A 15164-nucleotide genomic window follows, 5' to 3' on the forward strand; every position below is an offset into this window, starting at 1 on the left:
CAGGGTACATGCACACGGACTCAACACGCCAGGGGACCCCAAGGTGGCGGCAGCGCGGCTGCAGGCCAAAGAGTCGTTGCGTCGCTTTGTCTCTGTCGCACTCGTGCGGCGTCCCGTGCGGGCGCGAGGGAGACGGAGAGACTCTTCTTCGGAATCACCCGGCAGCGGGCGGCAGGGCGGCAGCACCCGCGGGACGAGTTTGTTTTTTTATATCATTCTCCCGACATGCACAGCAGGGACTGACGTACACAGTGTCGAACAAGTCGGCAGAACAGGAGGACGACAAACGAAAGGTTATAAAATGAGAAGTTAAGTTTTGAATGGAAAACTCACTGCATATAAAACCTGTGGAGACACGATCGAGCACTGAGAAAAAGTACCCAGAAAAATTCATTCTTGTTCCAAGAATATTGCATGAGATAGCAGAAAGTAAATGTTAGACGCTGGCCAGACTTCTAGCGACAGTGCCAAAAGTTTTCGGGGTGCGAAGAGCTATGATCACCGCCCATGGCCAATAGTCTTTCTCATCGTCAATAGTCTTTTCCATATAGCATTCCTTCGCAATAGGTACTACTAGCAAACCCTTCGCCATCGCAAAGAAGTTTCATTCATCGCTGGCCAACAAAGCAGCCAAATCGTGCGAAACACAAATGCAGAAATCTTTCGCAAGGAGGTTTAAGAGAGCGTATTATTCGATACATTGCACATATCAAGCCAGAGTCCTGGTCTGGAACGCGTGAGTAAGAGACTGTCCGCGTCAACGGATCCCGGCGGAAAGCTGAAGAAAACTTTTGGTCGAGTTGCCTAAGCGAAGAAATTTCCCGTAATACGAAGAAAATAGCGCAAGCATATTACGAAGGTGTTTTTTTTCTTTGCATCGTACAATGAAAATACAGAATTTCTGTATTAAAGATTCGTATTAAGAAGGCAGTTTGCTTCGTATTATGCTTGCGTCGAATTGACTGTGACATAGCTGACATTTCATTGTAAGGCATTTAGAGTGTGGATACTTCATATTCGCTCGTCGAGGTACCGCAATGGCGGCGATGCCTATGCAAACCGGAGTCCAGGAAACGGATCGCGCTACTATATCCAGGGTAACAACCGGATAAGGGTGGCCTGGCGGTGAGCCTGGCGTAGCCTGGCGATGCCTGGCGTGCCCCGGGATAGTTAGGCCTCCTCGTTAGCGATGTTGCATGAGTTTCAGTTATTTACACAGGAGAGCCACGGTGGCCAATAACGCCCCCCGTGAAAGGTGGCGCGTCGATTTATTTAAAAACAACATCAACAACAAAAGGATGCGTCTTTTCTGTCAGGCGGGAAGCAACAACAACAAGAAGGAAGGTGCGTTTCGTCGGACTTTATCTCGTTGATGAGGCCGCGAATGCGACCTGCGCACATGCACTCACACACATACAGACACACACACACACACACACACACACACTCGTGCACCTGCCTGATGTCGATCGTAAGGCCGAAATAAGGCCGTGTCCGAAGCGGCTTTCGGGTCGTCGCTGCGGTGGCGAAACGCGGTCGCCTCGCTCGTCTCGCAGGACGTCTTCCTGCAGACTGATTCCGAGAGTCGTTTTCGTCGCCCTGTCTCTCTGGCACTCATGGGGCGTCTCGGAAAGGTGCCAGAGAGACAGAGCGACGAAAGCGTCTCTTCGAATCAGTCTGCGGGACGTTCTTCCACACGCAGCCGGCAGGGCGACGCAGCGTCGAGTCGTCCCGGTAGCCAGGGCATGTACCCCTCGGGCAGTACACACGCACACACACACACGGACAACCACCGAAACAATCAAGTTACCCGGTGGTGCCTCATTTCGTTTTATTCGGTCGTTGAAGGGCGTGTTCGGTGAGGCGCCAGGGCGCGCCGGGGCGGTGTCTTGGCGCCCCGGCTACCGCCTTGCTGGTGCGGGGTGATGTTCCCAGAAAAAGCGCAGCCGCCTTGTTATTTCTCGTGTCCCAGTTCCGCGTTCACTTTTCCTTCCTGCGACCAGAATATTGAAGACTCACGCCGGCCGAAAAAGAAGGGAAAAGAAGCGGAAAATGATCATGACTCGAGCATCGAACCCGGGACCCGCGGGAGGCAGTGCCCTGCCCCAACCTGGCCGCAGTGCAGGGCGAAGGCAACTGCCACAAAAATTGTATTCTGAATCATGGAACGAAAAACTCCGACAAAAATGGTATTCTTAAATTTTTAATGTCCACAAACATAATTTCTGAATTGTGGTACGAGAAAAATGGAACGGCAGCACGTACTATGAAGGCGAGCAGGTCCCATGAGCTTCCCATAGTGGCCATCCACCTTTTCAACACGTGACTTTACTTTTATCATGTTTAAAAAAAAAATTAACAGCCAAACTTTTATTTTCAGGAAATGACCAGCAAGTAAGAGTTAAGCACAAGCAAGTTTTAGAGAGTGAGGGGGGGGGGTGAGCAACCTCCGTCCTCTCTCTTCCTCAACCCCGTTGTTTCCTCACGACATTTCAGCAGCCCTCGTGTGTGCACATATACGTCCGATAACAGTACGTGGGCATGCAAGGCAATTTGCTCTCTCTCTCTTTCTCCCTCCATTTCTTCGGCGTGATTGAGACGTTAGGTGACCCAGGGGTTGCTAGATTGTGGCTGCGATTGTACACACGTGCTCATCTCGTTAGCCAATCAGAACACTTCGCGGTTGATGCTTGCTGCAGTGACTGTGGTCAGCTGCTTTACAGGTGTGTCTGTTTGCAGAACACCTCCCCCGTTGGTCTGACTGGACCGGCATAGCGGTGAAAGCAATCTGCTGCTAAACCTTTCCTAGATGTATCGATAGAACAGATAAAATGCTAATTCTGTGTGTAGTCGATGAGCTGTTCCCCGTTAATAGTTTTCTTTTTCTTTATCGGATTTGTCAAGTGTTTGTCTTACGTCCCAGATACGTCATCGCGAACAACTTCTTAAAAATCGACTCATTTCCGTTGTTATTGTGTTGATAATAACGAGGCACTGTTTTTGCTGCTGTTGTTGTTCATGTCGTGGCACCGTGGTCGTGAGCGAGCAATCGCTCTGCCGCCGACCGCAAGGCAACAAGCCTGGTCACTCTGGTCACTCTCGCGGCCGGCCGACATGTGAGGAACTGACAATGGAGCGGCCTCCGCGACCCCTGTGACCCCAAACAACAAAAACAACAGCGATCGCACGTCTTCCGGGTGCTTTTGGGACTGTCATACTTGCGCCGCAGCACAGTGGGCTAGAGGACCGGTGGAGGCGGCCAAAACTCTAGACGAGTTTTGTGCTCCAGAGTCGCTGAACAGGACTCAAAACGAACGTGTGACCCCACCAATGAATTGCTCTTCGAACGAGCAATCCGTTGGTGGGGTTTCAGTCCCATTTCGCGACTCTGGGAGCGCAAAACGCGTCGAGAGTTTTGGCCGCCTGCGTCGGTCTTCTGGCCCACTGTGCGCAGCATCTTCGTATATATTCTGCCCGGCGCATCAAACATGCTTTTAAAAGTGACTTTTGTTTTTCTTTTCAACGGTGTAGTTGTGGTCGCTGGAATCCTGGTCAGCCGGTCACGTGGGAACATCGGCTCCGTCATCCCGCCTGCGATCTGATTTGGTCCGGTGTGAAGCCTGGTCAAATTACAAGCTTGCCTTGCTTGCCCTCATGTTGCCGGCATTTCACGGCCGCCAACACGGTTTAGTTGCATAATTCGTCGTCACTCTTCCTTTATTTTTTCTTTTCTTTTTCCGGGGCTTTTCTCTCGAACAAGCTCTTTATTTGAGGCCGACCATGGGTGGCGCCATTATCATGTTCGTGGGACCGGATTATCGCCACCACCGCCATCACTAACACCACCTACATCCACCATCACCATCACTAACACCACCACCACCGCCAACACTAACACTACCACCATCACTAACACCACCACCACCACCACCACTACTACTTAATCGCGCGCTGAAAAGAAGCGTTGGCCAGAAAGTGTGGCCAGAGTCTGGCAGTGTAGCGGAACCAGGTTCAAACGATCCTGCTTGTGAAATTGTCATGCGCGCGCCTGAATAACACATGTGGCGACTGCCTATGAAGCGCCCCACAATTACAGGGCCAGCCCTTTGCCAGCCCTTTCGGCAGCCCTTGCGTCCCCGCGGCGCAGCCGAGGGAAGGGCATCGAGGGGCCAGAAACTACAATGTGCCAGAAGACCGGTGGAGGCGGCCAAAACTCTACGCGTTTTGAGCTCCAGAGTCGCTAAACATGATTCCAGCCGGACGTGTGACCTCATCATTGGATTCCTCGTTCGGAGAACAATCCATTGGTGGAGTCACACGTTCGGTTTGAGTCCGTGCTAGCGGCTCGGGAGCTCAAAACGCGCCATTGATCGCCTCCACCGGTCTCCTGGCCCACTGCGCGTCAAGGCAAGTGCAAAAATGAGAATTTGTTTTACGTTCTCTCATATTTTTGTCGGCGGCGTTCTCGGCCCAAAGATGGTACCTGCCGGACTCTTTTCGACGAAACGGAAGACTAACTAGACATGTGGCGCATAACTTGGCCGCCCGATTGTCCGTAATCGGCCCGTGCCCCTAAACACACATCCATATTGAGAGGCCTGTGCAGGCCGCCGCGCCGCGCCCCGCCAAGCCATGCAGGCCCTGCACCGCGCGCTCCACTTCCATGGATAATTCAACGACCAATTCTCGGCTCTTTACGCTGAAACGGAGACGAGTCTACGACTGCCCCGACGCACTCACTCACACACATACACACACGTGCATACACACAGACATTCTCATTTATGACACGTGACAGGTGGTTATGAAATGAGACCCACGTCCACACCTGTGCGCGACGTTTTCCGAAAGCACCCGAGTCACCGGTTCCGAACGCACCAAGTCAGGTCACAGTGGGCCAGAAGACCGGTGGAGGCGGCCAAAGCTCCTGACGCGTTTTGAGCTCCAGAGCCGCTGAAAACAGGACTCGAACCGAACGTGGGGGGTCCACCGATGGATTCCTCGTTCGGAGAGCGATCCATTGGTGGGGTCACAAGTTTGGTTTCAGCCACATTTGGCTGGCGCCAAAGAAATGTCCTAAGTCATGTATTCTTAACAACGTTGGTGACGAATTATTCAGTAATGATAGCTCGTTTAAAATTTGTTGTCGCTGTACGCTGTACTTATTAACATAGGTGTGACAAAAGGTGTAATGACACATTTTATGTGTACAGGACAATTGGCCCCAAAACATAATTTATCGTCACAACGGAAAATTTCATTTGAAACAACGAAGAACATTCCAGGATGGATCTGCAAACTCTCTGGCTGGAGGTGCTTATTCGTACAAGATGTTTCGAATCCTGGATGGTGTCTTATCCGGAGCGAATCTCCAGCAACGCGCCTTATCTATGATTTTATTTTAAACATGACCGCCGCTGACCCGATCCGCCTTTGTCGGCTTAATGCACGCGAGGCGGGTAATTCAAACGCCAAAAGCGCGGCAAGCGCGGCCAGCGCGGCCGAGGGTACCGTTTTGGCGCACTTTGTATCCTTCGCACGGTCCGTCGCGGAATACTATAAAAAGGTTAAGCTTTGGGTGTGTAGTTAGAGAGAGATCGCGTGATAGCCGCGCGTGCGTGCGTGAGTGGGAGGGGGAACGAGGTAGATCAAAATGGCGGCCGGGCCGAGCCGGGCCAGCGGGTGGGGGTGCTGTTGATACTTCTCAGAGATAAGGCCGCCGTGTACGTGCGCGGGGGTACCTTGAGTGATATCTCGGAGGTAGGAAGAAAAAAATGGAAAAAGGAAAAAGAATTCTTGCGGTGAGGTCAAGAGAGAGAGAAAAAGAAAGAGCGAGTTAAGTGCAGCTTGCGTGTCCCTTCCGTCCGCCTAGCCTCCATGCAGGGCAAGGCGGCAAGTTGGGGCTCGGTGGACTGCGGCGGTATTGCCTGGAACTCGAAGCGACACAGTGGGCCAGAAGACCGGTGGAGGCGGTCAAAATCTTGGACGGGTTTTGAGTTCTAGGAGTCGCTAAACGGGACTCGAACCGAACTTGTGACCCCATCGATGGATTGATCTCATAACGAGGAATTCATTGGTGAGGTCACACGCTCGGTCCGAGTCATGTTAGGTGACTCTAGAGTTCAAAAAGTGTCTAGTGTTAATTAGGCCGCCTCCACAGGTCTTCTGGCCCACTGTCTGGCAAGCAGTCAAGCAGGCAGTCAAACAGGCGGGCATTATGGCTCGAATAAATGCATATCAAGAGCACGTGCTCCGGGCTTTCCACCTTCCAGAGGTGTTCATTCGGCTCGAATCCAAAATCACCAGTCATTTCATTATTAACAGGTCATCAGGATTGTCGTCCGATATTAGCAAAGTTTGCACGCTGCCCGTCTAAAATTCTTATCAATCTCCTGTTTGAAATTATTTAAGCAACCACTTTTGTACGTCTAAAGCGTTTCCTGGCGCAGAGCTGCGAATTAGAGCCGAGCAGGCTTCTCCTAGAGCGGACCATGAGAAAAGGTCTCTCGTGAGTCTACACGCGGGTTGCCTTAATTCGGAATAAAAAGAACTCAGACGGGTTCGACGCGGTCCCGCGTGGCCCGTGCTGGGAGCTCCGCTAGCAGCAGTCGGATTCCGAGAGTCGTTTTCGTCGCTCTGTCTCTCTCGCACCTAAACGGGCTGCGCCATGAGTGCGAGGGAGATGCGTCGAAAACGACTCCCAGTCTGCAGTGGAGTGTCGGTAATCGGCCGGCCACCCTTGCCACCGTGCTTGCCACCCAGCCGGTGGCCGCCGCCCGACACGGAGTTCGTGAACGTCAAGAGATGTAATTTTTGTTTTCCTTTCGGCTAGAGAAACCAGCCACCCACCATCCACTTCATTAGCAAGTCTCGGAAGCAATTATTAGCTTTCGTCGTGTGAGGAAAGGAATGAAATTCGGCGCCAGTTTCCACCGCACTGGCACCACGCACGCCGCAGGCACGGCACGCCACCCCACACCGTTCTTGGTCCTTCGACTAATCGGAGTTCGGCTGCACGGGCGCATCCACACACACACACACACACACACACACACACACACAAACACACACACACACACACACACCGCAGAAGTGTTCTTCACTGTCAAAGAGTTACAAGTTGCAAAGCTGATGAAGTCACTTGGAGTAAGTAACCTTGATGGTTTTGGAATTTCCCATGCATGACAGTGTGATATCATGTTTGCTTCAAATTTGACGACGCTATTTAATTTAAAAAGTAAAACAAATGACGGTGTGGAATTTTGAAAACAATTTTTCCTTTCGCCTACCGCAGGGGTCTCAGAGTGAGCATGGCTTGCGCGCAAGATGAAGAATAAGTGGATGGAGGAAGGAATAAATTGAGGCGGCGAAGGTGTACACGCCGGACCCGACCCAGCCGCACGGCACGGCGACGCGGCGCGCGACACGCTGCGCTGCTCGGCCGCACGGGCTGACTGTCTGTCCTGTTCCTCCCATATGGCCTTGTGAGTGCGAAGAGAGCCGGCCACCACGGCGACGGCCGTTGACACGTTTACAGCTGGGCGACGAAGCAGTGCGCGCACCAGTCTGGACCTGTGCGCGCCGACTGGGCTATCTTTCCCATTGCGGCCGCGCGGGCGTTGTGGCACGAGCTCCGGGCCGGGCGGACTTTGACCCTTTCTGAACCCCGGCCTACCGGCCGGGCGCACTTCTTGTGCTTCCTGGAAGGGCCCCCTGATGTGTCCCCCACGACGGCACGACGGCGCCGCAGCGCCGCGCAGCGCGCCAAGGCGAAGGCTGGGCGAAGGCTGGGCGGAGGCTAGGCCCCCCTAGACTCGGTGCCCCCCGCACGCGATGGGGGCCAACCCCACGGGCCCTCAGTCATTTACTACCCTGTCAGAAATGTGGTCCTCCCTCCGAGAAGGACACGGAAATCAGACTGCAGCTTGGTAATGTGAATGTGTAGGCGGCAGCAGTTGGAAAAAAACGATTTCATTTCGTCCTATTTATTTAGAAATTCAGAAAATGTATCGAGTAACCGCATTGTGTCGCATATCTGCAGATAATTTTTTAAATCAGTTTCTTCATTTCAATAGTTTTTTGTAGTTTTTTTTTCTGGTTTCCCAGCCGCGTGTTGGAAGGGCTGGCCATCTTTGGCGCGCACGTTCCAGCCATTTCTTCAGCACTTGCTCCTTTTCGTTTCGGAGGGGACTTCCCTGCGATCATGGCAGCCCAGCGCGCTACACTTAAAAGACTGGAACAAGCAGCGCCGGTCAGGGCCTAATGTGAACGGGGCCGTTCAAGGTACGCACCTCGCGCCGGCTTTCGGTAAGGGCGTGGCGTGGCGGGGTAGGGCGGGGTGGGGCGCCGACAAATTGCGACCTTATTGTAATTATAATAATGATGCAAATATTGGTCGATCAGGCTCAGGCTGCGCGGATGAGCCGGACCGCCGGACCACCGAGCCTTCTCTCTCTCTCTCTCTCTCTCTCTCTCTCTCTCTCTCTCTCTCTCTCTCTCTCTCTCTCTCTCGCGGCGGGGCGGGGCGCGGCGGCCGCACAGCCCTCCACGTGTTATTATGCAAATGAGCCCGCCGCGCCATGCGCTCTGTTGGCGCCGGGCGGGGCGGCTGGGCGGGGCGGCCGGGCGGGGCGGGGTGGCCGGGCGGGGTTGGGCGTGCGGAGCGTCGTTGTGGCCGTGTAGTACAACATCCTCCCATGCCGGGCCATGCCGGGCGCGCCGCGGACGCCGAGCGCCGACAGGGTCTGGACGGGGTCGCCGAGGATCGAGGCAATGCCGCCCCGCTGCACCTGCGCGAGTTTCGGCGCCGGCTCCACTTTGGATGGGAAGATCCACCGGGCTTGTCCGGAGCGGCAAAACGACGAGAACGCGGAGACGGCGATCGAACACCTTCCCCGGCGGAAGGAAGGCCAGAAGGCCACCTGCCTCGGTTTTTGAGACGCCGCGGCGTTGAGTGGTCCCGCGAAACGACCCGGCTACTGCATGACTCGGTTGACCGTGGCTAGAACAACGTATTTTCAATTGGTTTAAATGTGACTTACGCCCTTACACCTAAAGCCAATGGAGCTGTCACGCACCTCGTCAGCTTTAGACCAACAGATGTAGAGCCCGGAGATCAAGAGAGATTCCTGATCCACTGTGACCTGCTACGAAATACTACAGGTGTCTACCTCTCCGAAGCATTGTGACTGACGGGCTTTGCATTACGTAACTCATCTTGAAACTTCCATTTCCATTTGCTGTCATTCAATGATTAAAGCTTGTTCTGGTCACCGATTACGAGACACCTGTATTTCATGGCGGGTCACAGCGGGTCAGAAGCGGGTCAATCCTGGGTAAGGTTGATACGTGACAGAGAACAAAAGGGCCAACGACGGCCCAAGATCATTTCTGGTCATTGGCCCGTCATATTTCGCCCGTCACGTCCTCTTGGCCTACCCGCTTCACCAATGAGGCCGTACTGACGCATGAAGCTCCACCGCAAAATTCCTGTCCTGAGGGTTGACCCACCGTACCGTTTTGTTTACCATCATGGAGGACCCACTGTCACTTTCTGTGTTGTGCAAAATTTCTGGCGCATTTGCCACATATTGTTGCCTACTTACAGGCGTTTTTTCCTCATGAATGTGCAATGTGTACAAATTTTGTAAAATGAACGTGGGAAGTTGTTCCTCCTCGGCAATCATCGTGGGTATGTGCTGTCGGAAAGAGCAGGATTTCTGCTGTGTTTGGCACACAGCCGTTTTTATCGCCCGAATGTAGAATGTGTCGATACTTTGCACAGTGAATGCGGGGATCGCGGTTGTCCCCTCACCGTGACCCATAACTGATTCCCATAACGTTTTGTTCACTGTGGGAAACCTGCGTGAAGGTCGACATCCGTGGCGCTGTAGTCTGATTCCGAGAGTCGTTTTCGTCGCTCCGTCTCTCCCGCACCCATACCAGACGAGTGCGCGTGAGACGGAGCGACGAAAAACGACCCAGTCCGCTGGCGGCGGCGCAGGCGCGGGTAGGCTAGACGGCTGGGAACGCGGCGTGGTGTCCACTTGGACGTGTTGCCGCCTGGCCATCTGTGACCACCTCAAGGGTGTCGACGGCGAGGTGGGGGAGTGCGGCGTCGTCGCCGTGGACGCTCAGAGGCATCAGCATGCGACCCACAACACCCAATTTGGAGTAATAATCTCCTCCGACACGTCGCCTGGCCTGGCCGGCACAGGTTACCCGCTCCACTGCCAACAGTCTGGAAAAATTGTCCAAAGCATACATCGCACAGTGGGCCAGATGACCGGCGCAGGCGGCCAAAACTCAATGCGCGCTTTGAGCTCCGGAGTCGCTGAACAGGACTCGAACTGAGCGTGTGACCCCACCAATGGATTCCTCGTTCGTAGAGAGTCCCATTTAGCGACTCTGGAACTCAATACACGTCGAGAGATTTGGCCGCCTTCACCGGTCTTCTGGCCCACTGTGTAGCGGGGTTTTTCGCAGTGTCTGTATTTGGTGGGACGGAATCTGACGTCAGCGTCTGTCTGAAAAAGGCGCGACGCCCGCGTGCCGTCTCGAATAAGCAACGGAAATGTAATGACTCTTTTTCTTTCCTCCTTTTTTTTCCTCCTTGATATTTTTTGTTTTTGTTTTATTTCGCGACGGTTCCGGTGCGGTGGCGGCGCGTGCAGCGTGGCCGGGCGCAAGGCGAAGGATGCAGTGCCGTGGCGCCGTGGCACTGCCGACTTGCGGCATGGCGTGGCGCGCCAAGGCCACGGAGATGATATCAGTGGGAAACAAAGACACTGTGTCCAGCCAGTCTTCTCTGCCACTGGAAAAAAGATGTGCGTTCGGATCCTGTGCTGCCATCCTCCCTTTCCTATGACATGCAAACCTAAAATAATTTTTTGTTCTTGTCTCAGTCCTGTGTTTGATAATGTGGCTGAGAGTGAAGCTCTTTCAGTAGAGTGGTGACATGTAACCCGTTCCCTCTGAGCACGCATATCTGTTCAGGATGCTGCCGCCAGCAAACGTTCGACTGCAAGTGTAGGGCTCGACCCAGGTCCCGCCACAAATGGCCAGATCAAGGACCCGGCTTGCTTCATTTTAAACACAATATTTCTTGTCTTACCACCTTGTCTTACTTAGTGCATCAACTGACTAGGTCCAAAGAAAAATTAAACCAAATCGTGTACTAAAATTTGCTTAATTTTGAACGGCACTGCACAGTGCGCCAGAGAACCGGCGGTGGTGGTCAAAATCTCGGTCAGAGCTCTTGAGCCGCGAAATGGAACTCGAACCGAATGTGTCACCTCACCAGTTGACTGCTTTCCGAACGAGGAATGCATTAGTTGTGTCGTATGCTTCGATTCCTGTTTAGCTACTTTGAAGCTCAAAACGTGTCCAGAGTTTTGGACGTCGGCGCTGGTCTTCAGGTATTCCCCTTTCCTGCATTAAGAATCCTTATTAATTTCGGCGCGCGCTTCTACAGGTGTCTCTTTGTACCGACTTGCGTGCTCTCCGCAGCATTATGTTTCGCTGCGTTCAACAAGCACGGCACCGCCGGCAATACATTATGCATGCCATATCACCGCCTCACATTACAAAATGTGTAACAGTGATTGTTGTGTGAGAACTCGCTCTTGAATGGAGCGTGTGGTACCTACTCTGCTCACATCCGTGCGGAACCACCACGCCCAGCTCTATGGGAATGGCAGCTTTACGTTTCGCGCCAGCAAATTTCAAGTCTCGAAGCAAGTCGCACAGGGGAAGCACCCTCGCCCTGACTTTTGACACATTTGTCTGAATGTTTGGGTGGTTAGTTAGTACGAGTCCAATCTGCACCCTGCTGTCATGCAGTGTTGGGTTTTCAGTGTCCAATGCAGCGGACATGTAGGACCAAGTACAGAAAACTCCACAATTGGCATGCTGAAGTGTGGACTTTTCAGTCGCCACAGTTAGGAGAGCGGAGTTTTCAGTCTCGACACATCAAGTGTGGAGTTCTCCACGTACTCACCTTGCCAAGAGATAGGGGTTCTGCGAGCAACTCTACTCAAGTGTGGAGATGCGAATTCCACACATCTACCAACACTGAAAATCGTGCGCACTCAACTTCTCGGCGCAAACGTGGAGAAATGCTCCGCACCAGAGGGAGAGGAGATCTCCACTCTTGGTGTCACAGAGATGTCCTGTATAGCCGGGATAGAATAGTGGAATCGTCCAAATGTCGACAACTCGTCCTACCCTGGTCGAGGAGTGCATCTTGTCGAAGCCCAGGCGTCCCTGTTCTGCACGCCGCATGCCTGCACGCCGGTCCCGGCCCTGCCAGCGAAGCGCACCAAAGTGCGCCAAGTGCACAAGGCGGTGCGATTATTAGCCCGATGGCGATCTGGTTCGGCAGGCCTGCTCCGCCCCATCGACCGGATGATTGGCGTCTTAACATCGACCGTGTGCATCAATAGTGGAGCGGCCGCCTTCTAGTTCTTTCACTCGGGGGTGGCTCCGGAGAACGAGCTGAGTCGTGAGAGTCGAAATTACACTCGACTTCCCCGCTGTGGAGGTGGTAATTGGGCCCTTGGCGGTGGTGTGCGTACTTTACTGGTCTCAAGAGAGCGGTCAATTTTAACGTGGTCGCACCCCCAATCCATTCGCACCTATTTAAAACACCTGCAGTGGCGGAGATACGTGGGGTTTTGTGGGTACCGTGACTGGAAACTGACAATGTCAGCCGCCGTACTTTACTGTTCTCTCTGTCAGTTTCAACGTGGTCGCGCCCTCAATCCATTCTCACCTATTTGAAACAACTGAGGTGGACATTCGTGGGTTTTGCTGCTTTTAACACGATTTCATGTAGGTCTTACATGAGGTCGCCTAAAAACCAACCCCTATGCTTTGACCGGAAACTGACAAAATCGGTAATTTTCACCGCACTTTTCTGTTCTCAAGTGAATGGACAGTCTCAACGCGGTCTCGACCTACTCAAAACATCTGCAGTGCTAGAGGTTCATTGGTTTTGCTTCCCACTCGACTTCATGGGGTTTTTTACATGGAAGCACTGGGAAAGCAGGCCCCTTGCATTCTGACCGGAAACTGACAAAATCAGCCGCACGCGCTCAGCCTGCCTCTGCCCGGCTCTGGCGTGCCTGTGTTTACAGGCAGTGAGAACCCTCTGATTTTGTAAACTTGGCAATCCATCAAAGCCCGAGACTTTGTTAATGGCTGTGTGGCAGCGCGGGGGGCGGCCATGGTGGTGGCCTGCCGGACTGTGGTGGACGGACGGGCTGGGCGCACGGCGCACGGGGCCTGGCCACGCCGGCCGGGCTGGGCGGGGCCGCCTCGCCTGGTGGGGCATAAGAGGTCACGCCATGTTGGAGTCGCCTTGAGGGAACCGGTTGAAGGCCCCGCCCAGAATCCCCCCTCTCGAATTACCATACACGAACACACACACACACACACGCGCACACACACACACACACACACACACACACACACACACACACACACACACACACGGGCGCATAGGGCAAATCCAAGCCACACCTTTCATGGTGGTTGCTGCTGATTCCGCAAACGGCTCGTTCGATAGTCTCGCTCTCGACACGCCTAGCCGTGAATTCAAATCGACTTCATTCTTCTTTGCAAACCCAAAATCCACATCGCGTTTTGAGCTACATAGTCTCTTAATGAAACTCAAACAGAACGTGTGACCTTACCAACAGATTCCTCATTCGGAGAGCAATCCTATGAATCACACGTTAGGTTCGATTCACTTAGTGACTATGAAACTCAAAACACGTCCAGAGTTTTGACGGCCTCCACCGATCTTCGGGCCCACTGTGCGTTGACTGTCTTCCGTCTGACTGCCTGTCTGTCCGTCCTGGGTGGCGAGTCGGATGGCGTGAGCAGCAAAAGTGCAGCGGTCCGCGGCGTGCGTCTTTCCTGGAAGATTATTGCTCACTCGCTCATCCCCGCAGGGACCCTCCCCCGGCGCCCCCCGCGGGGCCCCGCGGCACAAATTACAAGGAGGGCCGCATTTGCATATTGGAAAGTTGGCTAGACTATGCCTATGCCGGCAACGCTGGTCCAGTATGGGCGTCGCCATGGCGTCGTCGGTTCTCTCGATTCCCGCGAGATGCTGCCGTTCCAAGCCGCCCCTAATGACAGGTAAGGAGGAGTGGATCTAGAACCGGTACACCGCCAAAAGCTCGGCCGGGGATCACGACACTGCCAAAGGTTCAGATCATCACCATAGATGACAATTTCAAGGCTGGTTGTCCGAACAAGAATGTCATCTAAACCATGGTAGCTTCACTCTGTAGTCGCGCTAATTGCAGGGCTTCAATCGCAGTGACTTAAATTGGTGATAACATTGTCATCATTTACAAGTGATGGAACCACCCCTTTAAAAGGGATGGGAACTTAAACAATTCTTTTCAGACACCCTAATGTATGCATGCATGCATGTGCCAATTTTGATGTGACAAAACACGAAAATCCGATGAAGTTCACCCAAATGTCAGAAACTCTAACATCCCGGTGCCCTGGGGAGTGTGCCCGAGCGCGCCAACGCATGACACTCGAATTTATTGTAGTTTGGAATTCCTCAACAGGGAAATGTCCGTGTGGTTCCTGCGGCCGGCTAAAGGCTGCGGCGCGGTCGGCCAGCAGGCTGACTCCGGAGAGTCGTTTCGTCGCTCTGTCTCCGTCGCACTCGTGGGGCGTACCGATGGGGTGCGAGAGAGGCGGACCGACGAAACGACTCTTGGCTGCGGTGCGCGGGCCTCACCAGCCTCACCTTATTACGGTAATAATAATGATTAGCGGCTCGCGACTCGAACGCTTCAAGGTTAGACGGAGAAGGGCAGAGAAAGGGTCAGATAAGGGCAAAAATACACAATGCGTGCGAGCGAGAGGGATTCGTGTTGTAATGTCGCCGTTCGATTGGGTCTGGTCAACGGGCAAGGCAGTGTTTATTGTTTTGCGAAACTCGTGGACGTGGAGGACATTTAGTGACCTGGGGACCAACAGTGCCATTGGATTAAAACTAGGATATGGTGCAGAAACTCATCCTAAGTCTTTCCTTTACCCCAAACGACAGCCATTACCACCGAAATTTTTCTGCGGTAGTGAACTGCAGGATCAAAGAGGCGTTTGATACCCAATTTTTTTGCTGTTGATGAATT

General features: G+C 53.4%; 1 protein-coding gene across 1 annotated transcript in view; it reads right to left on the bottom strand.

The window, feature by feature from the left end:
* LOC117654429 (eyes absent homolog 2) overlaps positions 1-15164 on the bottom strand; it is a 212181-nt gene that overhangs the window by 144029 nt on the left and 52988 nt on the right. The gene's annotated exons all lie outside the window — the stretch shown is intronic.

This window comes from Thrips palmi, unplaced genomic scaffold (assembly GCF_012932325.1).
Source record: "Thrips palmi isolate BJ-2018 unplaced genomic scaffold, TpBJ-2018v1 HiC_scaffold_10, whole genome shotgun sequence".
NCBI lineage: Eukaryota > Metazoa > Arthropoda > Insecta > Thysanoptera > Thripidae > Thrips > Thrips palmi.